Source organism: Spermophilus citellus (assembly GCF_964194105.1).
Source record: "Spermophilus citellus genome assembly, chromosome: 2".
NCBI classification, from domain to species: domain Eukaryota; kingdom Metazoa; phylum Chordata; class Mammalia; order Rodentia; family Sciuridae; genus Spermophilus; species Spermophilus citellus.
In genome coordinates, this window is record NC_138183.1 from 8,614,784 (window position 1) to 8,637,175 (window position 22,392).

Genomic DNA, 22,392 nt, shown 5'->3' on the forward strand with positions numbered 1-22,392 from the left:
ACACTTTTCTTAGCAGGAAAGTGGCCAAGAGTGTAGGGTGGATAGGTAGGGGAACACCAGTCAAAAGCCACCTGCAACTATCCAGGTAAGAGATGAGGGGAGTCCTCTGAGCTAAGGTGGCAGCAATGAAGACAGGAGAGAAAAACGGAGGACAGAGATTCCACAGAAACTGAGGTGAGGGAGAGCTGGACACCAAATGGATGGCTTCTGGCTTGAGATGCCAGAAGGATGCTGTGTCCCTCATCATGGAAGAACAGAGGTGACGTGATGGACTTGGGGGAAGGAGATGAACTTGACCTGGGACATGTAGCATCTACGGTGCCATGAAGAACTTAGTCCTAGAAGGCAAGACCTAACCCAAAGGACACCAGGAAAGATGAAAAGTGCCAGTCCACCCTTGACTCAACTGTTCCCCCGTGGCTCTGTCATGGGCCCCATCACAGAGCAGAAATCTGTCACAGAGTCCAGTGAACAGAAGGGACATCAGACGACTAAGCTCCTCTTTGCACGTCCTCAACATGCCAGTGACACATCTCTCATCCTGCTAGCTAGCTGCTCAGCTCCATCCTGTGAGCCCTCTACCTTCTCTGACTTCCCTAGTCTGCCCTATAAACACCACTGAATGTGGTCCTGGATGACATCACTGAGTACCCCAATGTCCTAGGCAGGAGAAGGTGTGCACTGACTAAGTGGGAAGAGGTCCTGATCTGCAGACATTGCCCAGGCAGAATTTAGAGGCAAAGTGAGTTTGTGACTTGCTTTCAAATGGGCAAAACTCACATGAGCAGAGATGAAGCAAAAAAAGGTAGCATGTTTACAGATGCAGGATCCAGAGCAGAGGGCACACGGGAGTCCACTGTCCTGGTCTCTCAATCTTTCCTAGTGCCTGATAATTTTCATTTAAAAAAAGGAAAAACAGGGACTGGGGTTGAGGCTCAGTGGTAGAGCACTTGCCTAGCATGTGTGAGGCACAGGATTCAATTTCCAGCACCACATACATTAAATAAACAAAGGTCCATCAACAAATAAAGACAGCTTAAAAAGTAGGCAGAATTTTTAAAAAAGGAAATACAGACAAAAAGAACCAGACAGGTAAAGAGGAAACACTGAGCCAGAGAGACCAAATTCCGTTTTCGTGACCAAGGAAAGAAGATGAGCTGAGAAGGCTCATTTCTTAATCATTTTTGTCCCAGGAAAAGCGTGTTCCCTGTCATCAAGGACCACAAATCCCACAGCTGGTATAGGCTTAGAAAGCGGTGCATAAAATATTCAAGTTGAAATTTCTCAAAAGAAAATATGTCACCAGCATACAAGGGAAATGCTCTCAGGGAAGTGCAAATCAGAACACTAACACCCCACCTCATGCCCTAGGGTAGCTAGAATTCAAAGGAGGAACACGAATGGCCCATAGCAAGTGCTCCATGGTGTGGAGCAGTGGAACCCCTGTGCATAGCTGGTGGGACAGCAAAATGGTATAACCACTTGGGAAAATTAGCAGCTCCTTAAAGTTAAACCAAAACTTATCACACAACCCAACCATTGTATTCCTAAGGATCTATCTAAAAAAAGATGAAGACATCCACACAAAGGCACGTATGTGAATGTTTATAGGAGCATTCAAAAGCTGGAAGCAATTCAGATGTCCATCAGCTGGCAAATGCATAAGCATGGTAAGACATCCACCCGATGTAGTACTACTAGCTATAAAAAGAAATGAAATACTAATACAAGCTATAACACGATTAAACCTCAGAAGCACTACACTAAGTAAAAGAAGTCAGATGCAAAAGAATGCATTGTATGATTCCATCTTAGGAAATGTCTAAAAAAGGCAAGTTTATAGAGCCAACATGCCATCGGTGGGGCTGAGGTGGGGGTGCTACACAGGGACACAAGAGCATTTTTGGAGGTGATGGAAATGTTCTAAAACCAGATGGTGGTGACAGGTACACAGCTCCAGAAATGCGGTTCTATAACATATAAATAGCAGCACAATAAAGAATCACGCTGAACTGTTTCATAATGGTGATTCCAACCCGCACACGTAACATTTCTTGAAATGAGCAAATAAATACTAAAGCACTAAAAATATGTTGTATTAGTACATGATAACAAAAAGGGAAATATTAAACTTTGAGGAATTTCCTTGCCAAGGAGATGGAACTGAGAGGAGCAGCCCCAGAGCCAGGGAAAGGCCTCCTGGACCTGGGTAGATAAGACAGTCCACTAGAAACCCTTGAGAAAGTCAGGCATCGGAATGCAAAATCCAAAAACCACGATGAAAAGAAATGCCAGCTCAGGGGTGCCAGGCTGGACCAGGCCCTTGGGCTATCTCAACAAGACTAACCGACTGGAACAGGTGGACATCTGGCTGGGGGTCTGGCAACAACCCCAGCAGACCATTCAAGGCCAAAACAGACAAGCCTGTGGGGATGGAACCTGCCCAGCTTGGTTCAGACAGGATCACAGTAAGTAACCATGGGAGGCCGAGTGGGGGACGGCCAACTGGCCCATCCTCTGAGTGGATCCCCCCTGCTCATTTCAAGGCTGAAGTGGGCTTTGCTCTTGTCGGATGTGCCTGGCACTCTGCGGGTCTCCCCAAGAGGATCTCCGACTGCTCAGCCTGGTCAAACCAAAGGCCTCCTCTCCCTACTTGTCCTGTGTCACACAGTCTTCCACACAGATGCCACGGCTATTCAGGCCTTCTGCCTGCACTGGCCATAGGCTCCCTGCGTCCCATCTGAAGGATGCCAACAGCCCCAGCCACTTCTCCAGTTAGGGGCCAGCATAGCACTGAGAGCGCATGGTGTGGGAGAGGCAGTGGCTGGATATCACATTTTTAGCTTATTTAATCTTCACAACAGTCCCAGACTTCTTGAATCCCAATGAGAAACAGGCACAGAGAAGAAGCGTGACCTACTGCTAGTTAGGGACCGGACCAAGGAGTTCAAACCCTCATCAGTGAACACCGGGGCCTGGGCTCTGACCATCCCTGACACCGCCTTCTGCAAAGCCCAGGTGGGGACTAGCCATGGCAGCACAAGGAAGGCTCTGCCAGGCCAGCGAGGGACAAGCACTCGTTTAGGCTGCTAGTTACTGTCCACATTAGCCTTACCCTAAAAGCTTCTATTCACTTATTCCTTTCTCTTTTCCTAAAACAAAAAAAAAAAAAATAAGCTATAAATGTTCAAGAAAGAACAACAGCACTTCTAGCTCTCATTGCTAGAAGGCGGATTCCCAATAGAGGGCTCTGGGCTCCAAGTTCAGAAAGCCAAGCCCTAGAGTTGGAGTTCAGGGCTCCCCGACCCTGTGGCCCCCATCCACCTCGAGATGAAGTGTGGCAGCAGCAGTATGTGACCCGTTATGCTTTCTATGGAAGGCCTGAGCTGGAAAGACAGAGCGCTTGTTTCCGATCTGACTCCTGCATGTCTCGCCACTGACAAAAACAGCCAAATTTATGGGCAGTAACTCTCAGACAAGCGATATTTCACATGCTAAGAAATAACAGGACCAAGCAGAGCAGAGCATCCCTGCCAGGCCAGAGAACCCCCAACCATCCAACTTCCATCCTGGAGCCTGCTAAGCCACGACTCCTATATCAGGGAGTAGACTCCCATCGGGGCTCAGCCTGGCCAGAAACTACCCTGAGAATTGCTCCTCCACCCCAGGAGAGGGCCCTGAAGACTGTGCCGCCCAGGCCACAGCAACTGTACCCAGGTGGCCACCTACTCTCCCGGGAACTCAGGACCCCGAGACACCAGTCTCTGCTCGTCAACCAGGTGGGGGCACTGTGCCCTCAGGAGCAGAGGGTGGCCCTGTGAAGGGACAGTCTGGTCAGTGGTGTGTATGCAGGGAGGAAGCAGATGCACAAAGAAGAGGGGGAGAGAATGGCCAGGACTCTGTCATAAAGCTGCTTTCACGGCCACATGGTCAAAGTAGTTTCCAAAAGACCTTGTTGAAGGCTAGTTCCTAAACATCAATCCACCAGAAACCTAACACTGAAAATGCAAATGGGAAAGAGACACACCATTCATTCATTGAGCTTTTTTTTTTTTTTTTTAAGACAAGATCCCGCTTTTTGGCCTGGGGTTGGCCTTGAACTTGTGATTCTATTACCTTAGCCTCCCAAGTAGCTGAGATTACAGGCATGCACCACTACACTCAACAGCTTGTAACTGTTTTGTGCCATGGATCCTTTGGGGCCTCTTGTCACAGAAATGATTTTTAATACATAAATAAAATTACACAGGAAACCAATTAAGATGCAGTTATTATTTTTAAAACAATTCATAATGTAGTAATATGTATTTTTATGTAAGAGATTATATGTGTATGTATTTCTTTATTATTGTGTTAAGTAATAAGATCTATCAGTGAATCTAATAGCTACATTAATTTAAAAATAGTTAGGAGCATAGATACTCTAAGATGCCCACAATTATAAAGTGGGCATCTGTGATATCTATTGGTAACAAAGTGCCAGTTGTTAGTATTGTTGTCTGTCTGTATTAATAAATGAAAGAAATGCTAAATTTCAGTTAGAAGTTAGTAAAAATAAAGATGTCATTTTTCCCATCCAAATTCATAGATGCCCCAGTCAAAAACAAACCAATCAACCCTGTTTCAGGTACTAGAGACCCGAAGTGAGCAGGCACATAAGGCCCCCGTCCCCACAGCACTTCACTAGAATGCTCACACCACAGAGAAGGAAGCTTCAGATACTGACAAATGCCATGAAGTAAAGTAGGGAGGAAGACATTTTCCAGGATGGTCAAGGAAGGACTCTGAGAATGTGATGTTTGGGGTTTGGTTTTATTATTGTTGTTTTGAGGACTGGGGATAGAACCCAGAGCTTCACATAAACTAGGCAAGTGCCCCACCACTGAGCTCCAACCCCAGCTGTGATAGTTGGAAGAGGCAGCCATGGAAATCCGCAGGAATATTTGCTGTAGAGAGCACAGCAAGTGCAAAGGCCCTGAGGTAAACTTGAGCTTGGCAGATCTATGATGAAGGCCAAAGGCCATGACTTTTGGCTAAAAGAGTGGACAGTCAGGCTAAGGCACAACAAGAAGAGCCTTGTCAGCCACGTGAGGAGAGCACTAGGAACCCTTGTGCATACAAGGGTTTGGATCAGGGAGTGGCATGATCCGACCTGCACTGAGTTTGAAGATCACTGTGGCTGCTGTGTGGAGAATACCCCTGAGAGGCCAAAAATGGAAATAGTAGAGCCATTTAGGAGGTAAGAGATGGCAGTGGTTTGGGCTGCCAGCTGCAGGGAGGAGGGATGGGTGTGTGAGGTGTTTGGGAGGTAAACACATAGGCCTGCGGACGGATGCACAGAGGAGAGGAAAGGAGCCAAGGATGGCATCTCAGTCTGGGGCTGTCAGGAATGGGCAGGTGGCTGCTCAGAGGCTCATTCCCTTGCTCTTGCAGCAACCATCCACTAAGACACTGGTCAAGGACAAAGCCTTGTCCTCAGAGCCCTGGGGGCGTGGAAGGAAATAAGGAGACACCCCCAGGGCAGGTTTACTGGAGCACAAACCTTAAGGGGGTGACTATGGCCTTCAGGGGTCAAAGTAGCTGCCTTGGGTCTTAAGCATGAGTGGGAATGTTTCAAGTCGGGGGCAGGGTGAGCACCGAGCATGTGGAGGCACAGGACCTGGGGGACACATGGGGTGCCAGGGTGCCCACAGCACAAGCAGTAGCAGCCCTTCACCCCTTCCCCCTGGCCCATGTCATCACAGAACAGCACAGACGCTGCAGATACACACAACAACGGAGGCAGGGAGGGCCCCAGGAGGCCACATGGGAGCCCTAGCACTCAACAGCAGCACCGGCTCCCGCTCACTCCCTCATCCCTTCAGCAAACTCTGCCAAGTTTCTCCCAATCCCTGCTCTTTGCAAGGGAGTCAGACCAGCCCTGGGCCTCAAGGAGCTCAGAGCTGCCTGGTCACCCACTGTCACCACCACAATGTATTGGAAACTAGCTTTGTGCCAGGCTGTGGCTAGAGGATTTATGTGTTTTATTAAGGATCTATTTGTTTATTAAAATCCATGTTACAGATGAGGAAACCAAGGCTCAGGGAGTGATAACTGTAGCATGGCCACCCATCCTTCTGCAACTGCACCCCTGTGCCCCTGCTAGTCAGGAAGGTGGGCGCCACAGGGAGTGCGCCAGTGTTCTGGGTTTGGGCAAATGAGTCTGCACCATACCAAAATCCCATTCCTCCACCTCCATCTGCCTCTCAACACACACACACACACACACACACACACTCTCTCTCTCTCTCTCTCTCTCTCTCTCTCTCTCTCTCTCTGCCAATGCCTCCCTGGAAAACAAAACACGGCAGGAGAAAACGCCGTTCTCATGATGTAACTTCTTAAGAACGTGGCAGCTGCATCAGAACCACAGAACAATCCCACGTCTCTTTTCTATTCATGACAGAATCTGGCCTTGTGTGTGTGGGCTCCCGGCGAGGGAGAGGAAAATCCCAGATGCACCTCTGGTCTCCTTCCAAGCTTTCTGAGAGCCCCTTCAACCTTTCAGGTTCGAGAAACTAAGGAAATGGCCTGAGACAGTCAGGGCAGACCCTGCTGAGAGGGCAGAAGGATCACTTTTTCCTAAGCCCGGGGAGGTTATTTCAAAGAAAATACACACTTCCAGGCCTGTCCAATTACAAAAGAGTGATTTCTTCCAAATGCCTCAGACAAGTATGAAAATGGATCCCAAACATGGTCTAGAGCCGCTTCCACAGGTGGGTGGTGCTGCCCAGAGGCGGCTGCACACTCCTCCCTCCTGTCATGCACAGGCGCTGTGACAAGGACAAATGGGAAGGAAGCTAAGCAGGCTTCTGCTCACGACCTGACCCGCACAATGGTTCATCCACCTTGTGGGCCTGCGTGTGCACATGCTCCTGAACAGAGCCCAGGCACTCTCCCACCAGTGACCACCTGCCAAGAGTGAGGAAAGGCGCTCCTGTGGGGCTAGAAGCGCTGTCATCTCCCTCCTCGGACCCTCTCCAGGCTCAACAGAACTCTTCCTGGCAAGCAGCAGCAGCTGGCGGCTCTCGAAGGCAGACCCTGGCCATGCAGACACACACTGGGCTTGAAATGCCGTCACTCAGTTGGCACTCACAGGCTCCTTTCTAACCCCCTCCAGATGTGCAGCACTCCACCTCTGGCTCCTCCTGGGGGACAGACAATGGGCTGAGGAGCTACTGCTGTGACCAAAATGTCGCCTGTAGCTGAGCCTCCACCAGGAGAGGAGCCAACAGCACCTGGGCCAACAGCAGAAATGGTGAAAGTGGGATAAACCCGAGAGCCTGGGTGCAGAGGGAAGCCAGGGCCAGCAGCTTCGTGGGGAAGGAAGCACCCGTGCCTAGGTAGCTGCAGTAGGCACAGCACAGGCAGGCACCAATCCGTGTCTCCCACGGCAGGCGCTCCCCAGGGCGAAGGAGCTCCTGTGCTGAGTCAGGGAGGCACCAGTGGAGAAGGCCCATCCTCTCCCGCAGGGAACCCGAAGTCCATCCCAAGCTGCCCAATCTTTCAAAGTAGGGGGATTTTCTGAAGCTTTAAAATAAAATACATGTGCTTAGTAGAAGTATATAAACTGAACTGAAAGTTATAAAAGAAAAAAGGAAAGTCCCTCTCTTCACAGTCTGTAGTTCCTGTCCCTGAGGTCACACAGTGCACAGAGAATAGGGCAGCATCATAATGCACATAGCTACACAGACCTGTAGCTACATGGAGACATAGATTCATACAGATATAAATGCATCACAGAAACCTTTCTTTTTCAATACTAAAAACCTTTAGTTCTCTTCTTGACATCTGTTAAGAAAATACCCATGATAATAGAAACTATTATAAAATCACCAACAAGTCTGGCAAGCTGTTATACACCTGTAATCCCAGCTGCTTGGAAGGCTGAGGCAGGAGGATTCCAAGTTCTACACCAGCCTGGCAACTTAGCAAGACCTTGTTTTCAAACAAAATTAAAAGGGTAGGGATGTAGGTCAGTGGCAGAGCACTTGCCTAGCATATGTGAGAACCTGTGTTCAATCCCCAGTATGACAAAAATAATAATAAAAATAAAATATCACAATACTTTTAAATGAGTCAGTGGTTTAACAATCAGAGCAGTACCTACATCCATATCAAACACAGCGGGGCATTTTACAGCACCTGCTCTTCAGTCTACAAACACTGCTCCAAGCACACCTGAATTTGAGAGGACTTATAACTTGTAGCTTAACACCCTCCATCCCCAGGAGTTTACAACCAGCAGTCACAGGCTTGGTAGACACTAGTCCCAAAACAGCTACAGAGCAATCTCTAGAGCAGTGAAAGGAGCCAGGAACCTCTCTGAGACTTAGGGAACAGATAAATCAGGATGGAATGCTCACCTGTCATTACTCTGTGCCCTTAGCAAGCTGTTGGACCTGGCTAACCTTCTTGGAAAGATTCTTGGATTATGTATACAGAAGTAGCTGGCACAGCACCTGACACATAGCAAGCATTCAATTAAGGTATTGTGTCAGCTTTCTGACACTGTAGCAAATACTGAGACAATGAGCTTTACAAAGACAAAAGTTCTGTTTGGCTCACGGAGGTTCTAGTCCATGACTGGCTGGCCCCACTGCTTGGGACCTGTGGTGAGGCAGAATGTCATGGCAGGAGCACATGGTGGAACAAAACCACTCACCTCATAGCCAGGAAGCAAAGAGAGGAAGAGAAGAAGGCTGACTTCCACACACACTTCCAGGGTACATCTCCAATGACCGAAAGCCCTCGAGCCCCACCTCTCAAAGGTTCTACCACCTCCCCAGAGCACCATCCTGGGGACGGAGCCCTTAAAATATGGGCCTTTGGGAGACGTTCAAGATGCAAACTCCAGAGTATCTCTGTTAATAGCCTCCACTAGCACCGTCACCCTCCTGGGGGCAAGGGTGGGCCAGGACAATGCTCTCCTGGCATAAGGCCACAGGAAATTGATATGAAGTTGAGATGATGGGATGAATGTGAATGAGGAATATGTACTTCCCCAAAGAGCAGGAGGAGGTCCTGACTTTGGAGTAGAATTTTATTTTAGGCCCTCTGGGAAAGGCCAACCAGTGCTTCCTCATCCCCCCAGCATGGTCCTACAAACCTCTCTGGAAACCAAAGGTCCCTCCCTTCCAAAACAAGGATGCAGGAGAGAGGAAGACGAGGAGAAGCATCCTTACCTGCAGCCACTAGCTGGGAAACAAGACCTGATGTCTTCCACAGCAGGAAAGGGGAGGGCAAAAGATAAAGGCAGCAGATTGGGGCTGAGGTTTTAGCGGGGACTTGGGCAGAGTCCTGAGTATATGTTCAGAATCAAAACAAGAAGTGAACAGAGGGCAAAATACTAGAAATGCAAAAGAAAAAGGGCACGCCTGGGCAAGGAAAGTGGCGAGGAGGGGCTGTGCTAGCTGCTCCCCTCTGGGTCGAGGGGGATGGCAGCGGAGAGGCCTGCAGAGGGGAAGCCCACAGGCTGCCCGGGGGTGGAGACCTTTGTTTCCACAGGGAGCCCAGCCCTAACCAACCCAAGCCCCACACACAGGGGAACTCTGGCATGGGTGGTAAGGCAGGTGAGGTCTCCAGGAGCAGGGGGACTGCAGACAGTCTGGCAGCAGCAGGAGAAAGCACACCCAGAGGACAGAGGATGGACCGGGGGCCCACCTGGATCCAGGGTGTCTTCAAGCATCACCCACATTCCACAGGGGGCACCACAGGGGTGAGGGGTAGGGTGGAAGTGCCAAAAGTATGTGGGGGCTGATGACTCTTTCATATCAAACTCCAGAAAGACTCTGGCTTCAAGATAATGCAGTATGTCCACACTGCCTTCCCCCTCCAAAACTTGTTGAAATGATCACAGTTCAAGATGATCAAAAAATAACAGGAAAAAAATCTGTTTTAACATTGAAATATGGGAAAGCATGAGTCAAACCAGGAAAAATGCAGAATTTCTAGATTTAAAGCAAATGTAACTGAGAGGAAGACTGAGTGTTGGCTATCAGGTCATAAAAGCAATAATTTCCTCTGGGTGGATAATAATTGACTAGAAAACAGAGTGGCACAAGAGCCAGCTCACAAGAGAAAATGCCTAAGGAAAATTTTTAAAGAAATGTATAAAAATCATTTGAAAGAAATTCTAAAATCTTACTTTAAAAACAAAAAGACTTAAAGGAAAGACCTTTCCTTTTCCTGAATAAGGATACAATATTGTAAATCCATCAAATCTCCTCAATTAATCTATAAGTAAAATAAATGCAGGTTTTCTCCAAATCTTAGGGGATTCATTTTGAAACTCAACAGATTGATTCAAATTTTCACCTGGAAAAATAATTTTAAAATAGCTTAAAATTTTCAGGGGAAAGAAAAAAAGTTTAATGAGAAGGGCCTCATCCTTTCAGGAAGCCACAGTCAATAAATGGCACAAAAACAATGAGCAGGTCAGCAGGACAGAACCCAGAGCAGAAAACGTTCACCCATGTATGAGGGACATGCACTTCCGATGTGCATGGGGATAGATCACTGGATGAACGCTGATGGAATAATACCACATTCACTTGGGGAGAGGAGGAATTTTGTTTAAAATCCTATCCAATATCATATGCTAAGAATAAACTTTTGGTGGATTAAAGATTTAAACAGACGAAAGAAAAAACACTACAGGAGAAACAGATCAACATGTTTTTATAATCTGGGAGTGAAGATGTCCTCTCTGAGAGGATACAAAAGACAGAAAGCCAAGGAAACTACCAGGACACTGATTTGGTCTTGTTTGTTTTTTGTTTTGCAGGCTGGGACAGACAGGGCCTCACTGAGCTAGCTAGGTGAGTGCTCTGCCACTGAGTCGCACCCCAGTCCTATTGCCAAATTGAAATGTGTGGAAAATTAAAATTTCTGCATAAGAAAAAATATGAAAGAGATGAAATAAAATCAACAAACTTGGTAAAGGGTGTTTGTGGTGTCACATGACAGATGACAAATTAACATCCTAATGTACAATTCCCCAGGAGCTCTGGCACAGTGATGCTTATTGCTGGGGCAGAGAGTCATCCTCCCTAAGTCTGTGCCCTCTCCTCAGTGAGAGAGAAGCCAAGGCAGCACCTGCTCAGAGTGCTATGAAGCTCGACAGGAAAGGCTGTTAAGTGCCAGGCTGGAGCCTCCGCACTGCAAGGAACCAGCATACAGGGAACATGGGCGAGTTCCAGGAAGGTTCTGTTGCCTATAGAAAGGCAAGAAAGCAAAGGGACCCTGAATGTGTTCCCTGCAGGCTGCCAGAGTGCACTCCCGCACTGGGACACTGAGCATGGGTTGAAGGATGCAGGAGAGAGGAAGACGAGGAGAAGCATCCTTACCTGCAGCCACTAGCTGGGAAACAAGACCTGATGTCTTCCACAGCAGGAAAGGGGAGGGCAAAAGATAAAGGCAGCAGATTGGGGCTGAGGTTTAGTGGGGACTTGGGCAGAGTCCTGAGTATATATATATATATATGCCCTGTACCTATGGGCAGAAAGAGGTCCGCAAGCTCAGGCGCCACCCCTAACAAATACTTACCGGAATCCAGTATATATTAGGCTCTGTCCTGGGTGCTAGGGACAGAACAGTACAGAAAAAGCCAGAAACCCCACTAGCACATTCTACTGAGGGAAATAGACAATAAATCAATCATTTTGTAAAACACATGGCATGCCAGCGGGCAATATTTGATAAAGAAAAATTAAAGGCAGAGAAAGCTGATGGGCAGAGTCTGGCAGGAGAGGGTCCTGGGACAAAGCGGTATGAGAAGTCCTCAGTGAGTAAGCAACACTTGAACACGTTTTAGGATAGTTACACACACATGAACACAGGACATAAAAATATAAAAAAATACACTTTAATTAAAAGATAAATTGTTAATATCATTGTCTCTTAAAGGCTTCACTTATAACAGCACTTTTACTTTCTACCTTTGCTACACTTAGATATATTTTCTGACTTTTAAAAAAATAAGTATGGAAAATGTTAATGAGGAACACAGCATTTAGGGAGACCAAAAATAGGCTTCCACAGACGGGAACTTCAAGGATGGCTCCCGGTAGGGATTAAGGATTTGACTGCTCCCAGGCCTGGCAGCCAGGTCTTGTGTCTGATGCTGCAGCGCCACCTGGTGGTCAATTGCTTACCTGATCGCTCTCACAACCACAAGGAAGCAGAGACAAGAGTGCATACAACAGTACAAAAACACTTCTGCCTGTATTGTCAGGAACAGAAAAGGAAGTGGGGAACCACAAGCACAATTTGATGTGCCGGATAGCAGGGATTTGATTCAGTTGGTGGAGTTGACTCAGTTGGCTTGAGTTTTCAATCACAGGTTATAATGTTTCGTTCCTTTATTTTAACTGTGCAGTGGAAAGGCGGGATAGCTGAGCATGCCCTGTTACTGGAGAGCATGGAGTGAGAACTGGGCTGGGTAGCACAGATCCATAACCCAGGTCATTTGCACACATGTCTCAGGCTTCTTGGGAGATTCATGAAGAAGGGTGACAGACCTCAGCATACTGGGTGCTTGGAAGGAGGGGTCAGCCCCATTGGGAGTGCCTACGGGAGAGACCCCAGGAGACTGGCTGGAATGGGTGGTCACCTCCTTTCTCTTCGTGGCTAATCACTCAGTTCCTGGACCAACCACTGAACCAGGGCCAAAGCCCAGAGGTGACTGCATGAGTGAGCAGCAAATGACCCTGATCAATCCAAGGCCTCTACCTGGAATACGGTCCCCTCCCCTCTGTCCTTCAGGTCCAGTCTGGCTGGGTGCCCCTGCTCTGGGTGCCTCCTGCTTGGCCATGAGCTCTATAGGGGATCACAGGTACACAGCATAATCAGTTATTCTTGATTAAAATAAAAGAACTACTCCTCAAGTTGGAAAGAAAAACAGAAGGTCAAAGTGATACTAGGATGCCTACGCCGCCCCAACAGCAACCCACCCACCTGGTTCTCTTGCCAACAAAGGCACAATGACAGTACCAAAAGACCAAAAGGAGAGTCAGAGAAGCATCGCACAACATGGAGCTGACACCTGGGGAGGCAGCAACACTCTGGAATGGTCAGGGTGGGGCCCAGGTGGAAGCTGCCACTAAGAGGGGCCTCAGCTAAAGTGGGCAACACTTGTCAACAATCTTTCCAGCTTGGGAGCCTCCCCAGGCTCCCTAGAGATCAACCTCAAACACACCCAGCCAGAGGCTTCTGGCAACACTTCCAGGAGCAATGGGCCCAGATGAATGAATATCATGTCCTATCCTCAGATTCTAAGAAGTCAGGGTTGTGGCCCTCATAGGAGAGCCAGCAGACAAGGTCACTGAGGAAGCAGGGGGCTTAGAGCACTCACCCACTGAGAATCACAGAGTCTATGAGGTTCTTCTGTGCTGGGACTGTGTCCCCTGTCCAGCCCTTACAAGTGGCTCCACTATCACATAGCCCAGTCAAGAAGGAAACACGTACAGACTCTGGCAGGTAAGGGCCCACAGGTACCCTCTATGCCACACCCAGCTTGCTTCTCCCACCACCAGGAAAACAGGGGCTTGTTCCCCCTCACCACTCTCTTCTACTCCTGGCTCATTTTAAATGTCCCTTCCTGTGGGAACCTTCCATGACACCCTGTGTGTATTCTCCTCCAGTCTGTCAGATTATCCAGACTTCTTCACAGCACAATAGGGTGTGTTGTGATCTGTTATACTCCCCCCTAAACCACATCAAAGCATGGCCACATGCTCCAAGATGTCCAGAAAGAGGGTCACTCAGGCAGCATCAGATGCTCGTGGCTTCCACAGCACCCAACCCCTGTTCTGATCAAGCCCACTGCCCAATTCCTACACCTGCCACTAAGCCTCCCATGGGGCCAGAACCTCCCTCTTGGTAAGCAGGACCAGAGCCCAGGCCTGGGTGCAAAAATGGGGTGTTCAAAAATGAGAGGTGTCTAATGATGGCCCAAGCCTTCATCTTACAAAAAGTGAAACTCAAGTTTAAATAGTGATATTCATAAACACAATCTTAAAAGAAATAGAGAAAGGAAGGTGCCCTGACTCATCTAGGCTATTTCTTGATTTTTAATTATTTTAAATGATGCTTTATTCGATTTCTTGTTAAATTACAAAAGCAACATATCCTTGTTGCTTTAGCCAAACCCAATAGGGGTGTGCAAATAAAAGCATAAACCAAACTTTTCCAGGGCCTCCCCTTCCACCCACCCCAGAGAAGCACTCTGTGCAGCCAAAACAATCCCCAAGCCTCTCTGCCTAACAAAATACATGTAACCAGATGCCAGGGCCATGTCCTCAGGGGCAGAGCATGGAACTTCTGCACAGCACCAAGCCGGCCCCACAGAGCAGCTGAGAGGGCAATGAGACAGCTCTCTGTGCAGGGCAGCAGCTGATGAAAATTTAATGTTTAAGTCACTGATATACAGGGTAATATCTTATATGCAATCAAATCTAGTCCTAATACTACTTCCAATCCCAAAATTCTCCAGTCAAACTCTATCCCTCTTTCTGTAACAATAAATAATTATATCTCCATGTTCTATTTGCCCACTCTCCCATCCTTCCTCCCAAAGCCTTAAATTTTGCAGAGGTGGTTTAGAATTTTTACTTCAGCCTACTATTGTGATTCCTTCGTGGTAGGTCTTTTTTTTTTTTTTTTTTTAATATACCTAAGTAACCAGGGATGCTTTAGCACTGAGCTCCATCCCCAGCCCTTTTTATATTTTAGTGAGACAGGGCCTAAGTTGCTGAGGCTAGCCTCGAACTTGGAATTCTCCTGTCTCAGCCTCCAAGTCACTGGGATTACAGCTGTGTGAAATTCTTAATAATTACACAAATAAAAATTCCAGATGGTGCTGCAATCTGTGCTGAGATCAAATTGCCTACACTGAGGCCTGTGCTCCTCCCTTCCTACACTCTCCCCATCCCATCCCAGTGCCTCTGCTCTGCCTCAACTGTATCTTAGTTGGAGAACTTCTTTGGGTATTTTCCTCAGGTTCATTTTGTGTCCTCATGTCCTCATGTGTTTTAAAATGGTTTCATTTCACAAGGACATCTATGTGACATCTGTGCTGTGCATATAGAGGACTCTGGGCCCCTTCACTTTCATAATCTAGTAGTACCAATTCCCCATCTTCCCAGTTCCAGGGCTGCACATGGGAGCCCAATGAGAACCTAATCCTCTTTCCTTTGCTAAAAAAACAAACGAAGAAAAAATAAAAACTATTCTTTCCTCCTATAATTTTTTTTTTATTTTTTTCTCTTTTTTTCTTTGGAGTTTAGGAATTTGTCAAAGAAAACATGTACATGTGAGTCTTAATGTGTGCTAAATGGATCCACCTCATCTAAAGAGCAAGTCTGTCTTCAGCACAGACCAACTTCTCTTCATGTTTTTTCTACTCCTTCCCTATCCTCTTCCTCTTCCTTCTGCAACTCCTGCCACTCATATGCCTCTTCGGACAAGGCCTCCAAACCTCTCACATTTTAAAAGTATACACACACACACATACACAAACATATAATTTTTTTTAGATGTTGATGGACCTTTGTTTATTTATATGTGGTGTTGAGAATGAACCCAGTGCCTCACACATGCTAGGCGAGCACACAACCACAGCCCGCCCCTCACATTTTAGTTCACTGCCTGTAGTTCTTTCTATTATTGCTCTAGATAGTGATATATTTCTTCCTTTAGTCTTCCAAACTACTAGGATCAGTCCTCACATTGATTTTTTTTATTTCAAAAGGCATATTTTAGTTCCAGAAGGCCTCCAGGACATTTGGATCCTATCTCTTTTAAAATTTGAGCACATCCTCTCCACTCCTTCTACTGAAAGGATCCTCTGCTCCAAGAATAAAGCAGTCCTCCATCCCTCTACCCCAGCCAAGCCCCTTAAGTATGTGGTGGCTTTTCTGTCTGTTTCTAGGTGCAGGGTGTCACAACATGTTCATCACAGGTTGCCTGCTGAGGCTGTGTGGCAGCAGCAAGCCTGGGGCCCACATGCTGCTAAAATCAGACTAACCTGGGATCAAATCCCACTCTGCCACTTACCTGCAGTGTAACCAGAGAAATGGCTCATCTGAGTCTGTTTTCTCATATATTCTTTCCAGCATCCTCCTTAGGAGAACCAACCCCACTGAGAGCAAATTCTAGGAAACTAACTTCTTCAAGCGCTATAGGAATTACTTGTAGTTAATCATGCACCAGAAACTTCTGCCTTCTGCCTCTTTTGTGATATGAATTGACAGCAGAATGAGGATACCAGAAGAATCTGGAAAATATTCTAATATTCCAGCTTTTTACATTTTTGGTGACTACTTTTACCTGAACAGAATCTCCTAGGATTCTTCTTGGCGAACATTGCCTCTTCCCACATTCCTTTGTGATGTTAAGTCCTGAGGGCCATGGCTGAAAAGGGGGTGCATTCTGGGAGTGATAACAGATTCCATGTTAGTTTTAGTCTCATAACTTTATTAAGCACCTACTATTTGTACAACATTGGGCATGACACAGCCCTGCCTTAGAAGAGCTTAAAATATAGGAGATAAGGCAAGGGGTACAGGACAGATAAAAATAAATAAATAAAAAGCACAATGCAAGGCAGAACATGGCCAGGGCCATAAAGGAGATAAAATAAGCTTTACAGGGTTTAGGAAAGGAGAACTCCAATGAGCTGGGGTGGGCAGAATCCCAGGGAGAGAGAATGGCAGGGGCTGAGGAGGTGACCAGTAGACTATAGTCCCTTGAAGACAGTGACTCATCTTATTCATCTTTGCAAGTCTCTGCCCCATCATCCCAGGGCCACGCATAACCCACACAGTGAGCTGGCCCTTTCCAATCGAGGGCCAGCACAGCTCACAGGAAGGAAAGCAGCACAATTGGAAAGACAGGAGGGGCCTTGTGGGTTGGTACAGGCGCCCAACTGAAGTGGGGAGAGAGGAGGTTATACAAGTAACCCCAGCTGCTGGGGGATCAGGAGCAAAAGGGGACAGCACAACAGGGTGGTCACAAGTGGTATGCACAGGGAGGCAGAAGGGAAGAAAGGGAAGAACTAGTATGAGAACCAAGAGAAAAAGCCCATCCATCTGGCGAGCCCAGCGAGGCAAGAACAGGATCTCCCTCACCTCAAAGAAATACCTGAGGCAATGAACTTAGAAAGAGGAAAAGTTTATTTGGGGCTTATGGTTCCAGGGCTTCCAGTCCAAGATCAGGTAGCCCATCACTTTGAGCCTCTGGCAAGGGTGACACATCATAGTGGGACCACACAGCAGAACAAATTGCTCATCTCATGAGCCAGGAAGCAGAACAAAAGAGAAGAGAAAGACCAGGGTCCCACTATTCCCTTCAAGGGCAGCACCCAATGACCTTCCACTAGATCCTGCCTGTAAAGGTTCCACTATATCCCAACAGCCCCACCATGGAGACCAAGCCTTTAACACATGGACCTTTGGACACTCGCCCAAACCACAAACCACAGCAACTCCCACCCCCACAGGTGCTCCCTGAGGATGCCCGGTGTCCCAAATCCCTATGCAGCCCCTCAGCCCCTCAGTTTCATCTGCAGGAGATTTCCTCTGACTGTAGCTACTTCAACTCACCTGTACCCAGGGTGCACCTGCGGCTGCCCACACAGCATGGACACCTACTCAAAAGGGCACATGTCAGCGCAGCCAGTGACAAGACTCACCAGAACTTCACCTGCTGGGCTTTATAATCAACCCACCAGCATCTACCATCCCAACACGTTTCTTTCCAAAGAGTGGCAGTCATAAAAGCAGGGGAGATAATCCAACTTACATTGATGTTCCACATGGCTAAGATTTGCTCTTCAAACTTCAGCCAGGTCAGACCAACTACAGTCTACAGGCTCTGATTTCCACCTGCTCTTCGAAATGTCAAATGCTTTTTCTAGGTTCATCTCTGATATTATCATTAGCCTATCAGATAGCAAAGCATGCCCTAAAATTACAGGAATTCCTCCTCACTGGCCACTGGTGTTCTTTCCTACCATGCTCTGGATAGATGGTTTGCATGGGGAATCAACCCCAAAGAAAAACACCATCTCCATGTGAAAATGCTTTCTAGTAGGCCAAAAACAGAGCTAAGGCTCTGGGCACTACCCAGCATGAAAAAGACTCATGAGTGCCCAGTCACGTCCTGCCCTTGCAGCACATTGCCGTCTAAAAAGGGGGCAGTGCCTGGTGTGTTCCAGGTACAGGCAGCAGTCAGCAGCCCTGCCACACTGCAGCCAAGCACTGGTGCACAAGCACCGCAGGCTCAGCTTGCCATTGGTTCACTTTCTGTCCTCCATGGTGGCCACACAAAGCACCCCTCTGCCCACATAGCCACACTCACTCTGCACCTGCCCACTCCCAGCTGCGCAGCCTCATGACCTCCTTCACTGCAGAGAGCCAACTTCAGCTTCCTCCTTTAACCTTGTCCTCCCCTCTCATCTCTGAGAAAGAAATCTGCCTGTGACCCAGGGCCAGGGTCCGGGGCCCATTCCCAGTTGCCAGCCAGCCAGCCAACTCCTTCTCTACACTCTCTAGCTCCTCCACTGCCCTGCTCCTTCGCTCTGCCTAATGCATCTCCAGTTCTCCCCAACCTTCTCAACGGCTGAGGCCCCTGGGCTCCAGTTGCTTTCTGCTGGTAGGCACAACACTAACTTCCTCCCACCTGCCTTCAGCAACCCCCATCTGACTCCTGGGTTACCACTGATCCCCCCCCACCCCTGTCCCCAGGACTCCTTGCTGAGGCTGGTGGCCTAGGACTTTCCTACTCTGAGGCAGCTCTCAACACAGTTCACCAGCCCCTGGTCCTGGAGACTCATCTCTCTACCCTGAGACTGACCTCATCATTCCTGTCCTCCTACACAGCTCCATGGCTTTCCACTGCCGGCTCCTTTCTTCTGCCCAGATGCCCTGCCAGCTGTCCCTGCTCTTCCACCTCTCGCCAAGCTTCCTCTTCTCCATTCCTCTGACACCTCCCCCCAGAACCCCACCCCAGGCTCCAAGACACTCTGAGGCCTGGCCCCAGGGCCCCCTCCAGCTCACCCTCCACCATCCCTGATCCCACACTTGCACTCCGGCAGCAAGGAAACCACTCCTGATGTGGACTCAGCTGAACCACATGCAGCCTATCAGCTGGCCATGCCCCACAGCCAGGCCTCTGCCCACTCTGCAAAGACCTCTAGCCATGGCCCACTCAACTTCACAATCCTTCTTCAGCAGAAGTTTAAAAAAGGATAGAGCAACTGCACATGTTATGTTTTATTGCAGATTAAACACATGCTGTAAGGTACCAACATGCATACACTGTAAAATACAAACTTCAAGCAAAGAGACAAAACAAATTATGTTAGAGCAATCATTTTATTCATCAGAAAAATAAAAATATTTGATTCTCATTGAAATTTTTAGTGAAAGCAGGAGAATTTATACTCTTCTCTTTCTAGTGTTCATATAAACTTGTACAACGCACATACAGATAAGGATTAGCAATATGGAACACATGCTCTCGCAGTGAGCACACCCTGTAACCAGCACCCGGGTGGAGCAAGGTCACTAGCCACAAGTCCACTAGGGCCCCAAGGGTCACCCATACTACCAATACACATTAGTTTCATCAGGTTTTAGACTTTATATAAATGGACTTGTATATCTATACCCTTGTGTCTGAATGAACATTGGGAAGTTAGTCCACATTATTCCACTGGGAGTTACCTCATGCCTTTCCATCTTACTACTGACAGACACTGGGATTGCTTCCAGGTTGGATATTACAAATGCACAAATCCTTGTGCGCTTCCATGTCAGTCCCACAGCTGGACTGACACTTGGCCAGACGATGCCAAACTGTCTTCCAAAGTGGATGAGCCAAATTACATTCCCACCAGCAGGGTGTGGAAGTTCTGTTTGCTCTACACCTCACCATCAGATGATAACGTCTCTCTTTCCCACCCTTGTACCCACTCTGGAATGAAAGCCATCATAGTGTAAGCATGAGCCCCTTTCACACATGAGGTGAGAGAGACTGAGAATTATGAGAGACTGAGCACTCCTCTCAAGCTCCCAGACCTGAGGTAAGGCACAGCAGAAACCCAGGTCTTCGGACTCAAAATCTGGTACTATTCCCTCTTGTGCCCAAATATAGTTCCCAGCATTAACACCCTAACAAAGAGGAACATGAAAGAACTAAGAAAAAGAACAGGCTGTGGACTGTGCTAATCCCAATACACCAATCACGATAGAAAAGACAAAATAAAATTAGTCCATCAATCCAACTTTGAGACACACCCAGACAAACATCAGGCCACATATTCCCCAAGTATTAACAATGGAGTGATAACTGTCCCTTTGTTTTCTGCTTATCTTTATTGTTATTTTTCCACAATTAACACTTAATAATAAGAAAAGGCTATTTTTAAAAATTGAGATATAATTTATTTTCCCTAATTGTCACCCTTTTAAACTATAGAACTCAGTGTTTTTTAGCATACCCACCAAGTTGTGCAACCATCACCATTATCTAATTCCATAACATTTTCACCACCCCCAGAAGAATCCTACACCCAACCCATGAGCAGACACTCCCCAGCTCCCCTCCCCAAACCTGGCAGCCTCTGGTCTATTTCTCGTCTCTCTGGATTGGCCTCTTCTAGATATTTCATACAAATGGGCTCATGCAGCATGTGGACTTTTATGTATGGCTTCTTTCACTTGGAATGTTTCAAGTTCATCTAATACATCCCTCATGACAACTTTCTAGCTGAATAGTAATACAGAGCTCTAGGGGCTCATACACTGGACATGTTATTTATCCATTCATCAAATGGTAGACACTTAGTTGTTTTCTATTTTGAGTCATGTTGTTGGGAACAAGCATGCATAGGTCTTCATATGGCCATATGTCTTTTGAGTAGACATCTGGGAGCACAATGGCAAAGTCATGTGGTAACTAGACGTTTCACTTTTTGAGGAATTGCTGAATTGTTTGCCAAAGAACTCTGCACCATTTTACATTTCTACCAGCAATGTGTGACCTCTAAGAATGCAGATGCTGAGAAAACCTTTTCAGGAAAGTCTGAAAAGGTAGTACCCTGAGGAACATCCACGAAAGGCCCAAGTCAACTACATACCTGCACAGCATTGTGTTACCTACAAGACACACATCTGGACACACAGGAGGGTCCGAAGATAGCTTTCAACTTCATCCTCACATTTGTACAGCTCTTTGGGGTGCACAGCATGTTCATACACATGAACCCTTGAAATTTTATTCTTGGTTTTACTATGAAATATGATGTGATGCTATATTTTCATTTGATAATCATTTATTATATGTTTCATTTTATAATCATATTCACAATTGTTTAGAAATAAGTTCACACTGGAATGGTTCCACTCTCACTGCCAATCATTTCACACTCTGACTTATCCAGCCACAAGCCCTTCACTGTGAGTGACAGCTCAGTGGCTAGAGCATATCTTCAAGCAGTTCTCCCCTTAGATGGTGCGTGGGTATAGCAAAAGCGTCTCATACAATATGTCCTTGCATAACTGAGGTGAATTTGTTACCATTAATGTGAACTAAGACCTAGCAGTAAGGCCCCATCACCTTATATATGCTGGGCATAAAATTCCTGAGTCAAAACCCTTTTCCCTCAGAACTCCATGGGCATTGCTCCATGCCCTCTGGCACCTAGTCTGTGGATAAATCTGAGCCCAGCCCAGTTTTCTTTATTTGAAAGGATTCTTCTGCCTGGATGTTAATGGTATCTTAACATGTTAAGTGTTGGCTATTTTGGTAATTTTGCCTGGTTCATGAGAAGCCCTCATAATTCTCAGGTTCGGATCCTTCTCCAGTTCAGGAAGACAAAGGATTCCCTTCTATTCCATTATCCTGGTCTCTACCTCAAGAGCTCTAGAGTCCCCCCCACGGGCCACTCTAGCACCTCCTCTGCTTCTCTCCTGCACCTGCCCAGATGGGACAATTTGCCCTCCTCCTGGTCCGGTGATTTTCCACACCACTGCCCACTTTCAGTGTTGGCATTACATGACTTACTGTCTAATGTTCTTTGGGTTGCCCATCCCCTTTCTCATCCCAGTTTATTGTTTCATCTTTCATAGTATCTGTAACTCCTCTGAGAGGAGAAAGTAGAAGACATTTGAAACCCACCTCAGTTAACCTAGACAAACGTTCTTCCAAAAGCACGCTCCTCCTCTATTCCTCGCCTGCCTGTTTATCTTCCTCTCTAGGCTGGATCTTTGCAGTCTCCCCTTTGGCGCTGGTCTTTCTCTTTGTTCCTTCTGGAATGAGGACAGATGATTATGTTCCAGCCTGATATGT

General features: G+C 47.2%; 2 protein-coding genes across 7 annotated transcripts in view; both read right to left on the bottom strand.

Annotated features, from left to right (window-relative positions):
* Positions 1-22,392, bottom strand: part of RALGPS1 (Ral GEF with PH domain and SH3 binding motif 1) — a 271,882-nt gene that overhangs the window by 215,267 nt on the left and 34,223 nt on the right. For 2 of the 6 annotated variants that reach the window (XM_081281957.1, XM_081281956.1), the window contains exon 2: positions 22,222-22,352. The exons of the other annotated variants lie outside the window; for them this stretch is intronic. The gene's annotated coding sequence lies outside the window, so the exon portion shown is untranslated. The remainder of the gene's footprint in view (positions 1-22,221; positions 22,353-22,392) is intronic. 6 annotated transcript variants of the gene reach the window in all.
* Positions 1-22,392, bottom strand: part of ZBTB34 (zinc finger and BTB domain containing 34) — a 77,387-nt gene that overhangs the window by 766 nt on the left and 54,229 nt on the right. The window lies entirely within an intron of this gene.